Source organism: Tamandua tetradactyla, chromosome 1, assembly GCF_023851605.1.
Source record: "Tamandua tetradactyla isolate mTamTet1 chromosome 1, mTamTet1.pri, whole genome shotgun sequence".
Taxonomy (NCBI): domain Eukaryota; kingdom Metazoa; phylum Chordata; class Mammalia; order Pilosa; family Myrmecophagidae; genus Tamandua; species Tamandua tetradactyla.
The window spans coordinates 34,859,857-34,878,021 of record NC_135327.1 but is presented as its reverse complement, the minus strand read 5'-3'; the positions used below and the strand labels follow the sequence as shown (position 1 = coordinate 34,878,021).

At 40.5% G+C, this 18,165-nt stretch overlaps 1 protein-coding gene and 1 pseudogene across 1 annotated transcript in view; one reads left to right on the top strand and one right to left on the bottom strand.

The window, feature by feature from the left end:
- Positions 1–18,165, top strand: part of PYGB (glycogen phosphorylase B) — a 109,252-nt gene that overhangs the window by 10,329 nt on the left and 80,758 nt on the right. The gene's annotated exons all lie outside the window — the stretch shown is intronic.
- Positions 567–7,191, bottom strand: LOC143678243 (high mobility group protein B1-like 1 pseudogene; annotated as a pseudogene).

Here is an 18,165-nt window from a genome sequence, read left to right as displayed (position 1 = left end):
TGTAAATAAAGTATAAGATGCTCAAAGTCAGGAGAGAGGTTGACTGGTATGGCCGCAGTTTTATTTACAGCTGCTTGTGGAGTCATTAAATATGCTCCTATATGTTTTTTTCCCTAATTAAAAAAATTGTATTCACTTAGGAGCATTCAGAATGTCAGCAAAACAGCTGCAACTTTTTTTTTTTTTTCCAAATACTGAATGGTAGTCAGTTAGCAGAACAATGATTATTTTGGATAAGCTGCATCAGAGACAACTCAAGATGAAAAAACTACCATCCCCATATATAACTAATTTGTGCTGTGCACCAAGAACAATGCTCTAAATTTCCATGCCAATTTACAACCCCTATACTGAACCAGGCAAGGTTAGTGTCTACTGAAAAGCCCACCAGAACAGGGCTAGACACATTTGGTAGTGTGTTAACTATACAAAAGGGAGACACTGTACACTTGAGAACAAACCTTACACAGCCTTACATTTCAGTTTGTTTCTTTAGAAGGAATGAGTTGTGTACAAGGGGGTTAAATGCTTTATAGACAAGGGAAAAAAACCGCATCAGAAACTACTTATTCATCATCATCCTCTACATCTTCATCTACATCTTCCTCCTCCTCATCTTCCTCATCTTTATCTTCCTCCTCCTCCTTTTTCTTGCCTCTCTCAGCCTTGTCTACTCCCTTTTTTGCTGCATCAGGCTTTTCCTTTTTTGTATTCTCCTTCAGTCATCCACAGTGGTATTCCACATCTCTCCCAGTTTCTTTGCAGCATCACTAATGGATAGGCCAGGATGTTTGCCTTTGATTTGGGGGTGATACTCCAAACAAAACAAGGAGAAAGCCAAAGGAGCCATCTTGAGTGCATTGGGATCCTTCACCATCTTTTTTGTTTCCACTTAGGGATATAGATTTTCATTTCTCTTGCATAATGGGCCTTGTCTGCCTTGGCCATGTCTTCAAATTTTCCTTTCCCTGTAGCAGACATGGTCTTCCACCTCTCTGAGTACTTCTTAGAAAACTCTGAAAAGTTGACTGAAGCAGCAGGTGCTTCTTCTTGTGCTCTTCCCGGCAAGTTTGCATGAAGAAGGCATGTGATGACATTTTGCCTCTCAGCTTCTTAGAATCTCATTTGCCCAGATCTAGTTATTTTTCATCTGTGAGGCTCAGAGTTGCCCAGAGCCTGCCAGACGTGCACTTGTCACAGAGGGGTCTTTATGAAGCTCAATGTACTGCAATGACTGTCTCCTATATGTTTTTGTGATTTAAAGGACATTGGAATTTAGATAGCAATTTATAAGCCATATACTCAAATGATCAAAAAAAAGGTTTAAAAAGGCCTCTAAAGTGTATAATAATAGTGAAATGTACAAGGTACAATTTTAAAAATGTTTTTGCATGAGGAAGAACAAAGGAATGTCATTATTGCAGGGTACTGAAAATAGATGGTAATTAATATCTTAAAATGTCACCTTCTGTGTGAGACTAAAGCAAAAAGTGTTTATTTGTTACAAAATTTATATTTTGAATAGTGTATTTCCTAATATAACTTATGTAGATAGTTTGATTGAACGCCGTAAGTACATGGAATCTCAGGTAGGATGTGAGATTTTGCTGGTTTGTCCAGAGTGATGCCCCGATGAATCCCAGAGTGATTCGATCAGTGAGTGGAAAAGTATCTGCAAAGCCCCCTTCAGGGAATGGTGAGAACAGGGAGAAATTCAACTTCCCCAAGTTGAATTCTTGATATTCTCATAAGCAGTGTGAACAACCAAAGCTATAGGCTGAGCCCCCAGTCTTGGGGTTTGTTCATATGAAACTTAACCCCGCAAAGAATAGGTCAAGTCCACTTAAAATCTAGGCCTAAGAGTCACCCCCAAGAGAGCCTCTTTTGTTGCTCAGATGTGGTCTCTCTCTCCAGCCAACACAACGAGCAGTCTCACCACCCTACCCCTCTCTACTTGGGACATGACTCCCAGGGGTGTGGACCTTCCTGGCAACATGGGACAGAGATCTTGTAATGAGCTGAGACTCAGCATCAAAGGATTGAGAAAAACCCTAGAATGAGCTGAGATTTAGCATCAAGGGATTGAGAAAACCTTCTCCACCAAAAGGGGAAGAGGGAAATGAGACAAAGTGTCAATGGCTGAGAGATTTCAAACAGAGTTGAGAGGTTATCCTGGAGGTTATTCTTAAGCATTAAGTAGATATCACCTTGTTATTCAAGATGTAATGGAGAGGCTGGAGGGAACTGCCTGAAAATGTAGTGCTGTGTTCCAGTAGCCATGTTTCTTGAGGATGATTGAATAATGATACAGCTATAACAATGTGACTGTGTGATTGTGAAAACCTTGTGTCTGATGTTCCTTTTATCTACCTTGTCAACAGATGAGTAGAACATAAGGAATAGGAATAATAATAGGGGGAACAAATGTTAAAATAAATTTAGTTTGAAATGTTAGTGATCAATGAAAGCGAGGGGTAAGGGGTATGGTAGGTATAATCTTTTTCTTTTTTTCTTTCCTGTGTTCATTTTATTTCTTTTTCTATTGTCTTTTTATTTCTTTTACTGAATTAATGCAAATGTTCTAAGAAATGATGAATATGCAACTAAATGATGATATTGTGAATTACTGATTATGTATGTTGATGTTTTATTTTGTTTATTTTTTAATTAATAAATAAATTTTAAAAAAAGACCTCTAAAGAGAGAACACTATGACTTTTTTATATGTGTGTATACTTCTTCTGTTTGTAGATTGTAGATTTGTGGAATTAAATATTTTATTTGTGGAAAGTTTTCTAAAATTACGTATTGGGAAATTGTAAAGGTTTTGTGCAGTTTGTTTTTGCCTCAAGGGACACTAAATTATGCAGGTCTTGGGTATCCTTTGTCTTTGTGTTCTTGCCTTTTTTTTTTCCTTTTTCATTTTGCTCACTATTTGTGCCATTTTGAAAGGATTTATGTATCCTAGTAAGGCCATGTGTTAATCCTAATCAATCTTGTGGGAGCAATGATTTCTTCTAATCCCTATTCAGTACTGTAGGTTGGAAACTTGATTAGGTTATCTTCATGGAGATGTGGGTATTAAACTTGATTAGATGGAGATGTGTCTCCACCCATTCTACCTGAGTCTTAGTTACTTTGCTGGAATCCTATAAAAGAGGAGACATCTTAGATAGAGTTCCCTTTGAGAAAGAGGAGAGAGCCGCAGTACCATGACAGAAGGATGAGAGAACCACAAAGTCCACCAGCTCACAACCCGTGGAGATGAAGAAGGAGAAGGCTGCTGGGGAGCTTCATGAAGCAAAATGCCTGGAGAGGAAGCTAGGAGATGTTGCCCTGTTTACCACATGCCTTTCCTGTGGAGAGAGACCCTGAACTTCATCGCCTTCTTGAAACAAGGTATCTTTCCCTGGATGCCTTAATCAGATATTTCTGTAGACTTTCTTTTGGACATTTCCATGGCCTTAGAACTGTAAACTAGCAAATTATTAAATTCCCTTTTTTAAAAGCTGCTCCAGTTCTGCATGCCGGCAGCTAGCAAACTAGAATGCTGTTCTTTAGCAAGAACTTTTTGCCTCCAGTGGAGCCATTGTTTCTGTGATGGCATTATTTTTTTTTTCCTGCACTTGGACAGGTCCTTTTGTCCTGTTATCATTGTTTCTGGACTTGTTTGGTAAATCTGTATTAAAGAATTTCATTTGCACCACGGTGAGTGCTCCATGTCCTCATCTTCCCACATTTATTTTCAGACTATAGATGCTGGGTGGAGGTGGAGGGACTTCCTCCTGAACCAGGGCTCCATGCAGGGGCAGCCTGGAGGAAGCAGGTCCTCCCTGTGCCCAGGTGTATGACATGGTTCCAGTGACATGGCTTCAGGAGACAGAGGCCACTGTAGACAGTCAGACCTTGTCTGCTGCTCCGTCACTGGGTTGTGGAGTAGCACATGGGCTGGTTTCCTAGTTGAGCTCTATCTTCCCTGAGTTTCTACCTCTGTTACCTTGCAGTCACTGAGTTTTTGCCAGCAGAAGGTAGAGGCTCCTTCATTCCACCATGTTTAAAGTGGAAATATGTTATTTTATATACAAAATTTGTTATTCTTTCCAAATTCTTAAATTATTTTGTTTATTACTTTTTATTGGAATGCTTTATGAAATATAATCAAATACCCTATAGTGTACCCACAAAACCATACAGTTTAGTAGCTTATGATATATTCAGAGTTGTGCCACCATCACCACAGTCAAATTTACAGCATTTCATCACTCTGAAAATGAACTTAGTACCTTAAAGTTGTTGTTTCCCAGTCTTTCCTTCTCCTTAGCCTTATGCAACTGTTCTAATTTCTGTCTCTATGAATTTGCCTATTTTGGACATTTCTTATAAATGGAATCATACAAAATCTTGTATTTTATGACTGGCTTCTTTCACTTACCATAACGTTTTATAAAGTTCATCTAAGTTGCAGCTTGGATCAAAACTTCATTTCTTTTTTATGGTCTAATAATATTCCATCGTATGGATACACCACATTTTGTTCATCCATCATCAGTTGATGGACATTTGGGTTACTTCCACTTTGGGTTGTTTTGAGTACTGCTACTTATGACCAGTTGCTGTGGGGGCAAAAGCTATGTTTTTATGTCTCGTGTTAATCCCTAGTAGTGGACTTTCTGGGTACAGTGTTTAAATTTTTGAGAAATTGCCGGACTTGACCAAAGTGGTTGTATCTTCCCACCAGCTGTGTGTGAGGGTTCCGATCCCTTTACATCCTTATCAACACTTGTTAATATCTGACTTTTTGGTTATAGCAGTCTTAGAGTATGTGAAGTGGTATCTCATTGTGGTTCTGACTTGCATTTCCCTGAACACTGGTCATGTTGAGCATCATTTCATGAGCTTGTGGCAATCTGTATATCTCCTTTGAAGAAATGTCTATTCTAGTCCTTTGCCTGTTTTATAATTGGGTTGTTTGCCTTACTGTTGTTGAGTTTTGGGAGCTCTTTACATATTCTGGATGCTGTTCCCTTATCAGATATATGATTTGTAATTATTCAACCCTGTCACTTCCTTTGACAGAACCGCCCAAGACCCGGACACCAGAGTGGAGGATGCAGTATTTATTCATTCACCTAGGCCCTTGCTGTCGTCTCGTGCCTTAAGCTTGTGTACTGCAAACTAGACTTCTGCCACATCCACTGCTCGTGATTAGGTTTTATATCCTGTCAGGAGACAATTCCCATAGTCCTTGGGAGGTCTGAAGGACTTGGAAATTTCCAAGATCCTTAGCTGGGGTGCCTTTTCACCGGGGCATAGCAGCCCTTCAACTCCTGGGGAACCCGTGTATTGGTTTGTTAAATATTGTCAGAAAACAATATACCAAAAGTGGAATGGCTTTTAAAAAAGGAATATATTAAGTTGTAAGTTTGCGGTTCTAAGGCTATCAGTGTGTCTAAACAAAGGCATCCAGAGAAAGCTACCTTGACTCAAGAAAGGCCAAATTCTGTCACATGGAAAGGCATGAGGTTGGTGTCTGCTTGTCCGTGTTCATGGTACCGTTGCTTCTAGCTTCTGATGCCAGTGGTTTCCTCTGTAAGTATCTGTGGGCCTTCACTTATCTCCTCTGAGACACAACTCTGGGTTTTGGCTTACCATCTCTTGGGAAGGCGCATGACTACATCTGCTGGGCTCTGTATCTCTAAACAGGGTGTCTAGGCCTCTGCTCTGTGCTGGTTCTGAACTCTTTCTAAAATGTTTCCCCTTTCATCTCTAAAATGGGCCCAGACAATTAGCTATGACTGCACAGAATAATATCAGTGCTGAAGTCTGCAGCCCCGATGAACTAATAATAACTCATTTTTGCTGAGTGCTTACTATGTGGCAGATGCTGTGCTGAAAACTTTGTACCTGGGCCTCACAAGAATCCTGTGAGGGATTGTGGACTGCACAGGATTATGGACTGCAGATACCACAGCTTTTTGTCACTCAGTTTGGGATAGGGATAGCATCCGAGATTAGAAAGACAAAATTTACCTGACTGCACAGGATTATGGACTGCAGATACCACAGCTTTTTGTCACTCAGTTTGGGATAGGGATAGCATCCGAGATTAGAAAGACAAAATTTACCAAAATAGACAGCCTCCACTTCAGCCTTTCCTTGATGGTGTAGGTGATACAGTAATGTCCACAGTTCCAAAATAATTGCCTCAGAAGGTCCCTGGCATTTTAGTAGTTGTTTTAGGGGAATGAATGATTCCTCAAGTCCAGTTTCAATTTATTTTTCCAGTTTGCGTTTCAGTCTGCAATGTATGTGAATTCCAGTTATTCACATCCTCCCCTGCATGTGGTATTGTCAGTTACTTTTTTGAAGTTAAGCCATCCAAATGGAAGTGTAATACAATCTCATCATGATATTTTGTGAGTAATGAAAATGTTCTAAAATTGATTGTGGTGATGAATTCATTTTCAGTTTTCATGTATGAATCATTATCAGTAAATTAGTTCAGGATTCTTAAAAAAAAAAAAAAAAAGAATCCTATGAGGTAGGCACCCTTTTTTAGCCTGCCATGGCCTGGGGACTAACCTTAAGCGGTGACTGGGAGAAGAGCAAGAAAGCGCACTGGAGTGGAAGAGAAGTTCCTCAGGCTTTGCTGGTCTGAACCCAGGAAGCCAGTGTTGATCAATGACCTGTCCCTTCCTGAAAATCCACGCCTGAGGTCCCAGAAGTGAGAACAGAAGGCAGCAGGGCAAGGTGAGGAGTTGCACAGGGCCCTTGGCAAAACTTCAGGGTTTGCCTTGGAATCCACATCCTCATTCCACACCTTTTCTCCTGTCAGTGCCCCCTCCCCTGCTTAGGTCTCCACACTCTCATTCCTTCTGCACCCTCTGTTCTTTTCCACCTGTTGTTAAGACATTCTTCTCAATGAATATACACACCTTCAAACCGTCTTTAGTAAAGTATGTTCAACGTAAGTCAGCATACTTTTGATCATCCTGTGGAACATCCAGGCTTTTGTGGCTTGTAGTCAGATGAAGTGAATGGGGTACCACTCTGCCTCTCTTCTAACTGGCCCCAGATCACTCTGGGCGTTGGACCTGTTTTCACAGACTTTTGGCCACAGCCCCACTGTTTTGCCATCCTCCATGTCTTCTCCTTACCCTGCAACCTGTCTACTAAGCATTCACTAGCCATCTTGTTTGCTGCAGGCTGGATGCTCTATTACTGACCTTCTGGGAACCATAGAAGCAGATCCTGAGGGTGGCCGGGGAGGGGGCCTGTGAGTAACTGTATGTACTTTATACTAGGCCTCTGGAATGCCTACTTGTAACCTGGGTTCAAGCCCTTGTTTCCTCTCCTATGAATGGCCAATGATAATTAACAATAATAATAACAAATCCCCTAACATAGCAGCTGGTTCATGGGTAGAGATTAAAGGATATGATGTCACATGTAAAAAACATTCAGTGGTAGCTTTAATACTCTTATTTTGACTACCCTAGAATTTCTGTGTGTTTTTTCCTCCATCTCTTCTATAGTATTGAAGTTGTTGGAGAAGTTAATAAAACAGGCAGTTTCTACAAATTATTTTAGCCACAACTTTTACTATCTCCATAAGCACACTGTCTTTTCAGATCTCTGGTCTCTTTTGACCTGACAATCTCTTGGTCAGATTACCCTAATTTCCCAAGGGTGGAAAGTATACCTGATAAGCAACTCACAACTTCCTTCTTTCTTCTTTCTGTCTCTGTAACAAATAGTTCTCTATTCTGCTGATACTAAAATGAGATTGGAGCCTGGCCCTGGCACTGTGGGATCAACAAAGCCATGCTGACCAAAAAGGGGAAAGAAGTGTAACAAATTAGATGTCAGTGGCTGAGAGAATCAAATGGAGTCAAGAGGCTGCTATGGAGGTCACTCTTAGGCGAACTTCAGTTGGACATTGCTACCAATCATAGTCTGCTAAACCCCAACCAAAATGATTCCTCCCAATCCTAAAGAACACCTAGGGCATTATGTAGGATTCTATGAAGGCTCCATGCACTAGGGTAACTTTCCAGAAACCTAAACCTCTAGATGGGTCTCTGGACCAGATAAGTCCTGAAATGCAGAGGAGCCAGCCTCTCCGGAACATCAGCTAGTTCCATCCCCCATCCTATATTATCAACAGTCCCTTGCAACATGAAAAAGTTAGAATATGCATAGCCCAAATGCCCCTAAAAAGTGGGAAAAAGATCAAAGGTGATGGTGGAGTTATATAGAGAAGGTAGGGTTTAACAAATGAGTGTGATTCCTGAACCATTGTATTGATAGTTCGTTTAGTCTCCAGGATCTTAGAACAACTAGAAGTAAAAACCTAAAATTGTGGAATTGTAACCAATGCCAAACTCTGAAATCTGTTATACAACTAATTGTTGCAATGTGCTTTGAAATGTATTGCTTTTTTGTGTATATGTTATTTCTCACAAAAAGAAAAAAAAATGTTTCCCCTTTCAAAAGACTCCAGTAAACTAATCGAGGAGCACATCTAAGTGGGCGGGTTCACATCTCCATTTAGTCAAAAGGTCACACCCACAATTGAGTGGATTATAGCTCTATGGAAACAATCTAATAGAAAGGTCTCACCCTGCAGTATTGAATCAAGATTAGAAGGACAAGGTTTTTCTGAGGTACATAACAATTCCAAACCCAAACAGCCTGCTATTGTTACTTCTTCAGCTGCTTTAACACATACACGTTTAGGTTACATGTGCACTTTGGAAATCCATCTGTATAATTCACCTAGAAGAGGAAGTTATTTTGAAATTTGGGGAGTCCCACCTCTCTGAGACTACTTCTTGGTTCTGGGGAGCATAGTTTTAAAATTACTGCCATAAAGTGCTGCTGTTATGGTAAGAATTCTGTGAAAACCCAGAGTGAGATGTGGCTGAAGTAGCTGGCAGATAGCCACTATCTACTCTCTCAAATGGTTTCTGGTCAGCTAGTGGTCAGAATTCTAAACTGGGCATATAAAAGGCACTTGAGGTGTGTTACTGCATGTTAATGTGCACTCAAAAGCCAATGGCACAAAAGCTGCAGGCTGAGCTTCCCCAATGAAGTCCATGTCCTAGATAAACCCTCCTTTCAGAAGAAAAATCCAGGCCTTTTCCTGTCATGCATTCAGCAACCCATAGAGGAAAGAGATATTTGAATTTCTTATTTTGGAAATTTCAGCTCACACAAAGATAAAACTTTACTTTACTTCTCATATTCTTCACCCCTGGATACACCAACTGCATCTTGAGATTCACCCTCTCCTGCCTTATTGTAATTATTCATGTGTGTACTTGTGCATATGCACACACACACATACTTTTTAAGTTCTGTGGTTTTTTATTAATTTTTAATTTGAAGTAATAGATTGATTGAGAGTTGCAAAGATGGTATATGATTTTCCATATACGCTTCACCCAGTTTCCCCTATTATAACCCTAGTCCCATAACAAAACTAAGAAATTAACATCAGTTCAATACTTTATTCAGATTTTCCTTGTCAGGATTCTCTTGGGAAATAGAACTGATAGGAGCTGTATACACACATGCACACACACACACACACACGTATGTATAGTATGTAAATATTACGAGATTTTTTTTTTAATAAAAATTGGCTCAGACACCTGTCTATGGGGAAGGGCAAGTCCAGACTCACTAGGGGCAGGTCACAAGCTGGGAACTTCAATGAAGGTTTTCGGTGAATTCCCCAGGAAAAGCTGGCTCTCTGTATCAGAGATGGGAATTCTGTCCTCTGCCTGCTGAAATCATCAGTTCTCCTTTTAAGGTCTTCAACAGATTGCTGAAGGCAATCTCCTCTGCTGACTGTAGATGTAATCAGCCACAGATGCAGTCAACTTCCTGATGATTTAAATCCATGAAATATCCTTGCAGTAACAGGCCCAAACAACTGGATACCATTACCTGGTCAAGCTGACACATTAAACCATCACAGCCTACTCCTTGTCAACTTGGCATCTGTACAACTCTCCTTAAAACTATGCTTAATCTCTAGATAAGAACAATATAGTATATTTTGCCTAACAATACTCAATTGTCCTGTGTATAACTGGAAATGCACTAAATTTGCCCAGAGTAGGGTGCAATCCATGGGTAATGTTCACTCTTAAACTTTCTATCCTATAACTTAAAGCTGTGACATGAAGTTAATATAACTTAAGTTGTATGATAAAGGGATAAGATAGGGAAGAAAACAAAAATATTTGCTTTATGTTTTTATACAAGCATACTCATAAGAAAACAGAAAAAATACTCATAGCCACTAGAATTCTTGTTTCTGTTACTGGTCATATGTTCATAGTTTATATTTATAACTACCACCTTCCACTATCCATTCCATGTTTCCTTTACCCTCAACATACACCTCAGCTAGCTGTGGTTCTTTGCCTGGTGGAGTGATCCAAATTTTCATTCCTAAAGTTTCTGGGCTATTGGTAGTCCTGCCTGGATTGGGTTGTTGCAGTTTCCATTGACATTAGTCAAACACATGGTAGTTCTAAGAAATGCTTTAGGGGATCTCCAGGCAAATTCTTCTTTACCTGCGTGTATAGTTGCAATTCTATTTCCTCTTGATCTGTGTTCTAGTTTACTAGCTGCTGGAATGCAATATACCAGAAACAGAATGGCTTTTAAAAAGGGGAATTTAATAAGTTGCTACTTTATGGTTCTAAGGCTGAGAAAATGTCCAATTAAAACAAGTCTATAGAAATGTCCAATCAAAGGTATCCAGGGAGATACCTTGGTTCAAGAAGGCTGATGAAGCTCAGGGTTTCTCTCTCAAGTGAGAAGGCACATGGTGAACACAGCGCTTCTCTCTCAGCTGGAAGGGCACATGGTGAACACGACATCATCTGCTAGCTTTTCCCTCCTGACTTCTGGTCTCATGAAGCTCCCCAGGAGGCATTTTCCTTCTTCATCTCCAAAGGTCACTGGCTGATAGACTTTCTGCTTCATGGTGCTGCAGCATTCTCTGCTCTCTTCGAATCTCCTCCTTCTCCAAAATGTTTCCTCTTTTATAGGACTCCAGAAACTTATCAAGACCCTCCCAAATGGGTGGAGACATGTCATCACCTAATCCAGTTTAACAACCACTCTTGATTAAATCACATCTCCAGGGAGATGATCTGATTACAGTTTCAAACATACAGTATTGAATAGGGATTATTCTATCTTTATGAAATGGGAATTTGATTAAAACATGGCTTTTCTAGGGGAAATACATCCTTTCAAACCACCACAATCTGTCACCCCAGCTGGTCCAGTATTTCCCTTCTTTGTCTGTTGATTCAGAGACATGAGAAGCCCAGAGAAGCCAGGTAGCAGTCTTAACTTCTAGTTCAGTGGAGTCGTTATTGTGTCTCTTGGTAGAAGTACTCCTTCTTTTGGAACTAAGACCTGTAGACAAACAGAGCTTAAGGTTGCAGGGACAGGAAGCAGGAGTTCCTCTAATGGATCACTAGGAGTAACAGTGAGTGGTGTCACTCCGATTTCCACCCCTTGAATCCTAGACTATGGAAGAAACAGCACCATAGAGTGGATACTGATTCTGAGCACACACAGCCTCTTAGAGAACACTGCCCCAGCCCCACCAGGTATTACCACCTAGTTGGTGCCATAATTAGGACTTGAAAAAGCCATTCCACCATTCTGTCAATCCAACTGCTTCAGGATGATGAACATGGTAAGACCAGAGAATTCTGTGAGCATGTGCCCATTCCCACACATTATTTGCTGTGAGATAGGTTCCTTAATCATAAGTAATGCTATGTACAATACCATGATGGTGCATAAGGCATTCTGTAAGTCCCCGGATGGTAGTCTTGGCAGAAGCATTGCATGCAGGGGAGGCAAATCCATATCCAGAGTATAGGTCTGTTCTAGTTAGAATAAATTGCTGCCCTCCCCGTGATGAAAGTGGTCCGGTGTTATCAACCTGCTACCAGGTAACAGGCTGATCACTTGGTGTAATGGTGCTATATCTGGGTCTGAGTGTGAGACTCTGCTGTTGGCTGATTGGGCAGTCAGCAGTGTCTATAGCCAGGGTGGCCATGTTGTTGACCCCATGAATAACTTGCATCCCTACCACTGTGACCACATTGTTCATGAGCCCACTGGGCAATGACAGGAGAGACTGGTTAAGAGGCTGACTGGTATCCACAGAAAGGGTCATTTTATCCATTTGTTTATTAAAATCTTCCCCTACGAAAATCACCCTGTGGTGATTCATGTGGGAAGTAGATATCCTCATGTTTTTGCCCACTGAGAAAGGTCTGTCTGTACTTCTCTCCTGCACACCTCTTCATCACCGATTTTCCAGTCATGTTGCTTCTAAGTTGCTGACCTTTCAGCCAAACTGTTAGGAACAGCCCATGAGTCAGGATACAAATGCACCTCTGGCCAGTTCTCTTTCCAAGCAAAGTGAACAACCAGGTACACTGCTCAAAGTTGTGCCCACTGGGAGGATTGCCCTTCACCCCTGTCCTTTAGGGACATCCCAGAAAGGGGCTCCAGTGCTGCAACTGTCCACTTTTGGATGGTTCCTATATGTCATGCAGAACCATCTGTAAACCAGTCTCACAGTTTCTCTTCTTCAATCAACTGATTGTAAGGAACTCCCCAAGAAGTTGTAGCTATGGACTGACAAAGAGAAATCAGTGTGGTAGGAGTGGGGGCCACTTCCTCAAGTGACATATCTGTGTCCTCAAGGCATGCTCGAGCCCTATCTTATATATCTCATTTCCATTTTATGATGGAGCACTGCTGTGCACACCCAACTTTATGGCATAGTGGGTCAGACAACACCCAGTTCATGAAAGGCAACTCAGTTTTCATGGTAACTTGGTGGCCCATGGTAGAGCATTCAGTCTCTGTTATGGCCCAGTAGCAGGTCAAAAGCTGCTTCTTGAAAGGAGAGTAGTTACCTGCAGAGGATGACAGAGCTTTGCTCCAAAATCCTAAAGGTATGTGCTGTGACTCAACTTTAAGGGTCTGCCAAACTCTAGACATCATCTCTGTTTGCCACTGACATGTCTAGCACTATTGAATCTGCTGAATCATACGGCCCCTGTGGCAGAGCAGCTTGCAGAGCAGTCTAGACCTGCTTCAGAACCTCCTCTTCTTCCGGTCCCACTCACAACTAGTAGTTTTTTGGGTCATTGAGTAAATGTGCTAGAATACTGTACCCAAAAGAGGAATATGTTGTCTCTCAAGTCCAAGGAGGCCAACTCTGTGTTGTGCCTTTTTTTTGGTATAAGAGGGGCCAGATACAAAGGCTTATCCTCTGTTTCTGTAATTCGGATTAGATTTTTATTCAGCCTACAACATCTGTATGCTTATACAGATCAAGTTAAGAATTTAGTTGTTGATCTATTTTACTTCTAGGAATCCCATAATCTACTAACCAATGCCATAGGACTGTGTGAGTCAGGCTATTCTGACCACTGCTTTGACTCTGCTGTCATTGTAGTGAGTACACCCACCTTGTTTTTGTGGATTAAGTGATGCCTTGTGGCTTCTTCCAGGCTGGGATCCATCTTTCACCCTGTGTTTAAGCATCCAAGTTCAGTGACCGCAGTTCCACTGTCGGACCTACAGAGAAGAGCAGTCACAGTGCTCTCTAGGGATGATGAAGCAAGTCTCACAGTAATTCCTCGTGTTCTTGGTGAAAGGTGTGTCCTCTGAACATTCCTGGGGTATGTGAGGAGGTCTTCCATGTTAAATCCACTTTCGCATTTTAATCTTTCTAAGCCTTCAGATCCCCTCATCTACATTATACCAGGACAGTTCTGGCATTTCAGGTAATGTTGGCCATACTTGAGTCAATCATCTGAACAATTCTAACCCCTTGAGCTTCAATATTGTATCCAGAATTCTGCTTAGTGGGCCCATACTAGTAAATTCAGCCTGTCCAATTTAGATTCTTTCCACCATTATCCAGCACTGTTGTTATGTATTCCCACACATATTCCCTGGTTGGAAAGCTCAGGCAGTTCTTTTGGAATGTAGTGTGCCTCCTACACACTTTATACCTCACCTTTTGAGTCTGTTGGAACTTCAGTCTCGTTATTGCTCTTGAAGAAAAGAGGGAAGGTGGGGAAGATTAGAAGTGCCTTACAAGCCGATTACCTCAGGATATGCCATTATATTTTCATCTGAAATAGAATTAATTCATCTACCCTGTTTGCTCAGGGGATGTGGTTACAGGTTTTTCAGCACGGAAAGGTTTGTCTCTTCAGGTGGAATTTGGATGGCAAACTCCTTGTGGCAGATTAGAGTTAAGTGGCTGATTCCTCAGGGTAGACCATGAGAGGTTTATCTGGCAGAGACTCAGCAGTATCTAGTGTTTCAATGTCCCCACCAGTATTATTAACCCATATGTCCCTATTTCTGTTTTTACAATCCCATTCTTTTTCCAATCAGTGCCATCGTTTTAACAGGCGACACCCTGCAAGGTTGGTAATTCAATTTGTGTTGTTAGTCAGCCACTCACACAATGAGACCCCTTGTCTGGTTTTCAGAAATCTTAAGTCTGTGGCTACACAAAATAAGCAGGAAATAGGTGAAAACCAGACTTCTGCCTAGAGGAAAGTGATGCCTTTGTTCACTTAGTATCTGTTGACAGTTGTGTAAAATAATAATAATAGCTGGTGTCTGTTGAAAAATTAACAGTGGTTGTGTGCATAGGCTTTTATATTTAATACTTGAAATTATTTTCTTTTGTTTATTTTTTAAAATATTTTTATTAGCAACAAATATACAACATTCTTGACATACAAACATTCTTGACATGGTTACAATCAGTTGCTCACAATATCGTCACATAGTTGTATATTCGTCACCATGATCTTTTTTTGAACCTGCATCTCTCCAGCAAAAGAAAGAAAAAAGAAAAAACTGATAAATGCCATACCCCTTACCCTTCCTTCTCGTTGACCACTAATGTTTCAGTCTGCTCAATTTATTTTAACCTTTGTTCCCCCTATTTTTTGTTTATTTCTTATCCGTATTTTTTACTCATCTGTCCATACCATAGATAAAAGGAGCACCAGGCACAAGGTTTTCACAATCACACAGTCAGATTCCAAAACCTATATCATTATACAGCCATCTTCAAGAAACATGGCTACTGGAACACAGCTCTACAGTTTCAGGTACTTCTCTCTAGCCACTCTAATACACCATAGACAAAAAAGGGGATATCTATATAATGTGTAAGAATAACCTCCATGAATTCTTGATATTCTTACAAGCAGTGAGGACAACCAAAGCAATAGGCTGAGCCCCCCAATCTTGGGGTTTGTTCATATGAAACTTAACCCCACAAAGACTAGGCTAAGCCTACTTAAAATTAGGCCTAAGAGTCACCCCTAAGAGAACCTCTTTTGTTGCTCAGATGTAGCCTCTCTTTCTCAGCCAACATGACAAGTAAACTCACTTCCCTCCCCCTCTGTACATGGGACATGACTCCCAGGGGTGTGGACCTTCCTGTCAACGTGAGACAGAAATCCTAGAATGAGCTGGGACTCAGCATCAAGGGATTGAGAAAACCATCTAAACTAAAAGGGTGAAATGAGACAAAATAAAGTGTCAATGGCTGAGAGATTCCAGAGTCGCAAGGTTATCCTTACACATTAAATAGATATCACCTTTTTAGTTAAGTTGTAAATGCAGAGGCTGGAGGGAACTGCCTGAAAATGTAGAGCTGTGTTCCAGCAGCCATGTTTCTTAAAGATGATTGTATAATGATATAGTTTTCGGAATGTGACTGTGTAATTATAAAAACCTTGTGTTTGATGCTCCTTTTATCTACCTTGTCTACAGATGAGTAAAACATATGGATTAAAAACAAATAAATAATAGGGGGAACAAATGTTAAAATAAATTTAGTAGATTGAAATGCTAGTGATCAATGAAAGGGAAGGGTAAGGAGTATGGGATGTATGAATTTTTTCTGTTTTCTTATTTTTTTCTGAATTGATGCAAATGTTCTAAGAAATGATCATGATGATGAATATACAACTATGTGATGATATTGTGAGTTAATGATTATATATCAAGAATGTAATGATCATATGGTAAGAATGTTTGTGTTTGTATGTGGTTCTGTTTATTAAAAAAAAAAAAGTATAACCTCCAGGCTTACCTCAGCCACTGACACTTTATTTTGTCTCATTTCCCTCTTCCCCTTTTTGGTTGAGGTTTTCTCAGTCCCTTTATGCGGAGTCCAGCTCATTTCTAGGATTTCTGTCCCACCTCCCAGGGTGGTTTACACCCCTGGGAGCCATGTCCCACATGGGGGTAGGGGTGAGCAGTGAGTTTGCTTGCTCTGTCGGCTGAGAGAGAGAGAGAGAGGCCACACCTGACCAACAAAAGAAGTTCTCTTGGGGTGACTCTTAGGCCTAATTTTAAGGAGGCTTAACCTATCCTTTGCTGGGATAACTTTCATAGGGACAAACCCCAAGATTGAGGGCCTGGCCTATTGATTTGGTTGTTCCCTCTGCTTGCGAGAATACCAGGAATTCTCTAAATGGGGAAGTTGAAATTTTTCCCCCTTTCTCCCCATTCCCCCAAGGGGAACCTGCAAATACCTCTTTAGTTACTGTTCAAATCACTCTGGGATTTATTGGTGTTATCACACTAACCTGCACAAACCAACAAAATCTCATATCCTATTCAAGGTTCCATGGACTTATGGTGTTCATTTAAACTGTCCATATAAGTTAACTTAGGAATGTACTAGTCAAAATATAAATGTTGTACCAATAAACATCCATTGATGAGAGTGGGGAATTGAAGTCTCCACCTATTATGGTAGATGTGTCTATTTCTCTTGTCAGTGTTTGCCTCATGTATTTGGAGCACTATTGCACAGTGCATAAATATTTATGATTGCTATGTCTTCTTGTTGAATTGCTCCTTTTATTAATGCATAATGTCCTCCTTTGTCTCTTTTAATTGTTTTACATTTGAAGTCTAATTTGTTGAATATTAGTATACCTACTCCTACTCTTTTCTGGGTGTTGTTTGCATAAAATATCTTTTCCTAACCTTTCACTTTCGACCTGTGTTTGTCCTTGGGTTTAAAATGTGTTTCCTGTAGATGGGCCCTGTTTTTTAATCCATTCTGCCAGTCTATGTCTTTTTTTCTTAACTTTTTTATTGTATAGCATAACATATATACAAAGCAAAGAGATAAAGAAGCAATAATTTTCAAAGCACTCTTCAACAAGTAGTTACAGGACAGACTCAGAGTTTGTCATGGATTATAATATGATCCTCTCAGATCTTTCCTTCTAGCTGATCCAGAATATAGGAGTCTAGAAGGCTTAAATATTTTTTTATCAACACTTTTTTCCTTTTTTTTTTTGTGAGAAATGACATATATACAAAAAAGCAATAAATTTCCAAGCACAGTACCACAATTAGTTGTAGAACATATTTCAGAATTTGACATGGGTTATAATTCCACAAGGTTTTCACTTCTAGCTGCTCTAAGATATTGGAGACTAAAAGAGATATCAGCTTAATGATTCAGCATTCTATTCATTTGTTAAATTCTGTCTTCACTGTATCATTATCATCTTTGATATTTCCATCCCTCTCTTTAGGGTGTTCGGGCTATGGCCATTCTAACTTTTCATATTGGAAGTGTCTGTCACTAATATGGGGTAGGGAGATGGAAATATCTGATGTTCTGGAGAGGCTGGGCCCTCTAGGTTTCAGGACTTAAACCTGGACCAGGGATCCATCTGGAGGTTGTAGGGTTTCTAGAAAGTTACTTTAGTGCGTGGAACCCTTGTGGAATCCTATATATTGCCCTAGGTGTTCTTTAAGATTGGCTGAAATGGTCCTGGTTGGGGGTTGGCAGGTTATGGTAGGTAGCAAGGTCTAACTGAAGCTTGTGTAGGAGCAACCTCTGAAGTAGCCTCTCGACTCTATTTGAACTCTTTCTGCCACTGATACTTTATTAGTTACACTTCTTTTCCCCTTTTTGGTTAGGATGGAATTGTTGATCCCACGGTGCCAGGGCTGGATTCACCCCTGGGAGTCATCTCTTACATCACCAGGGAGACTTTCATCCCTGGATGTCATATCCCACGTATGGGAAGGGCAATT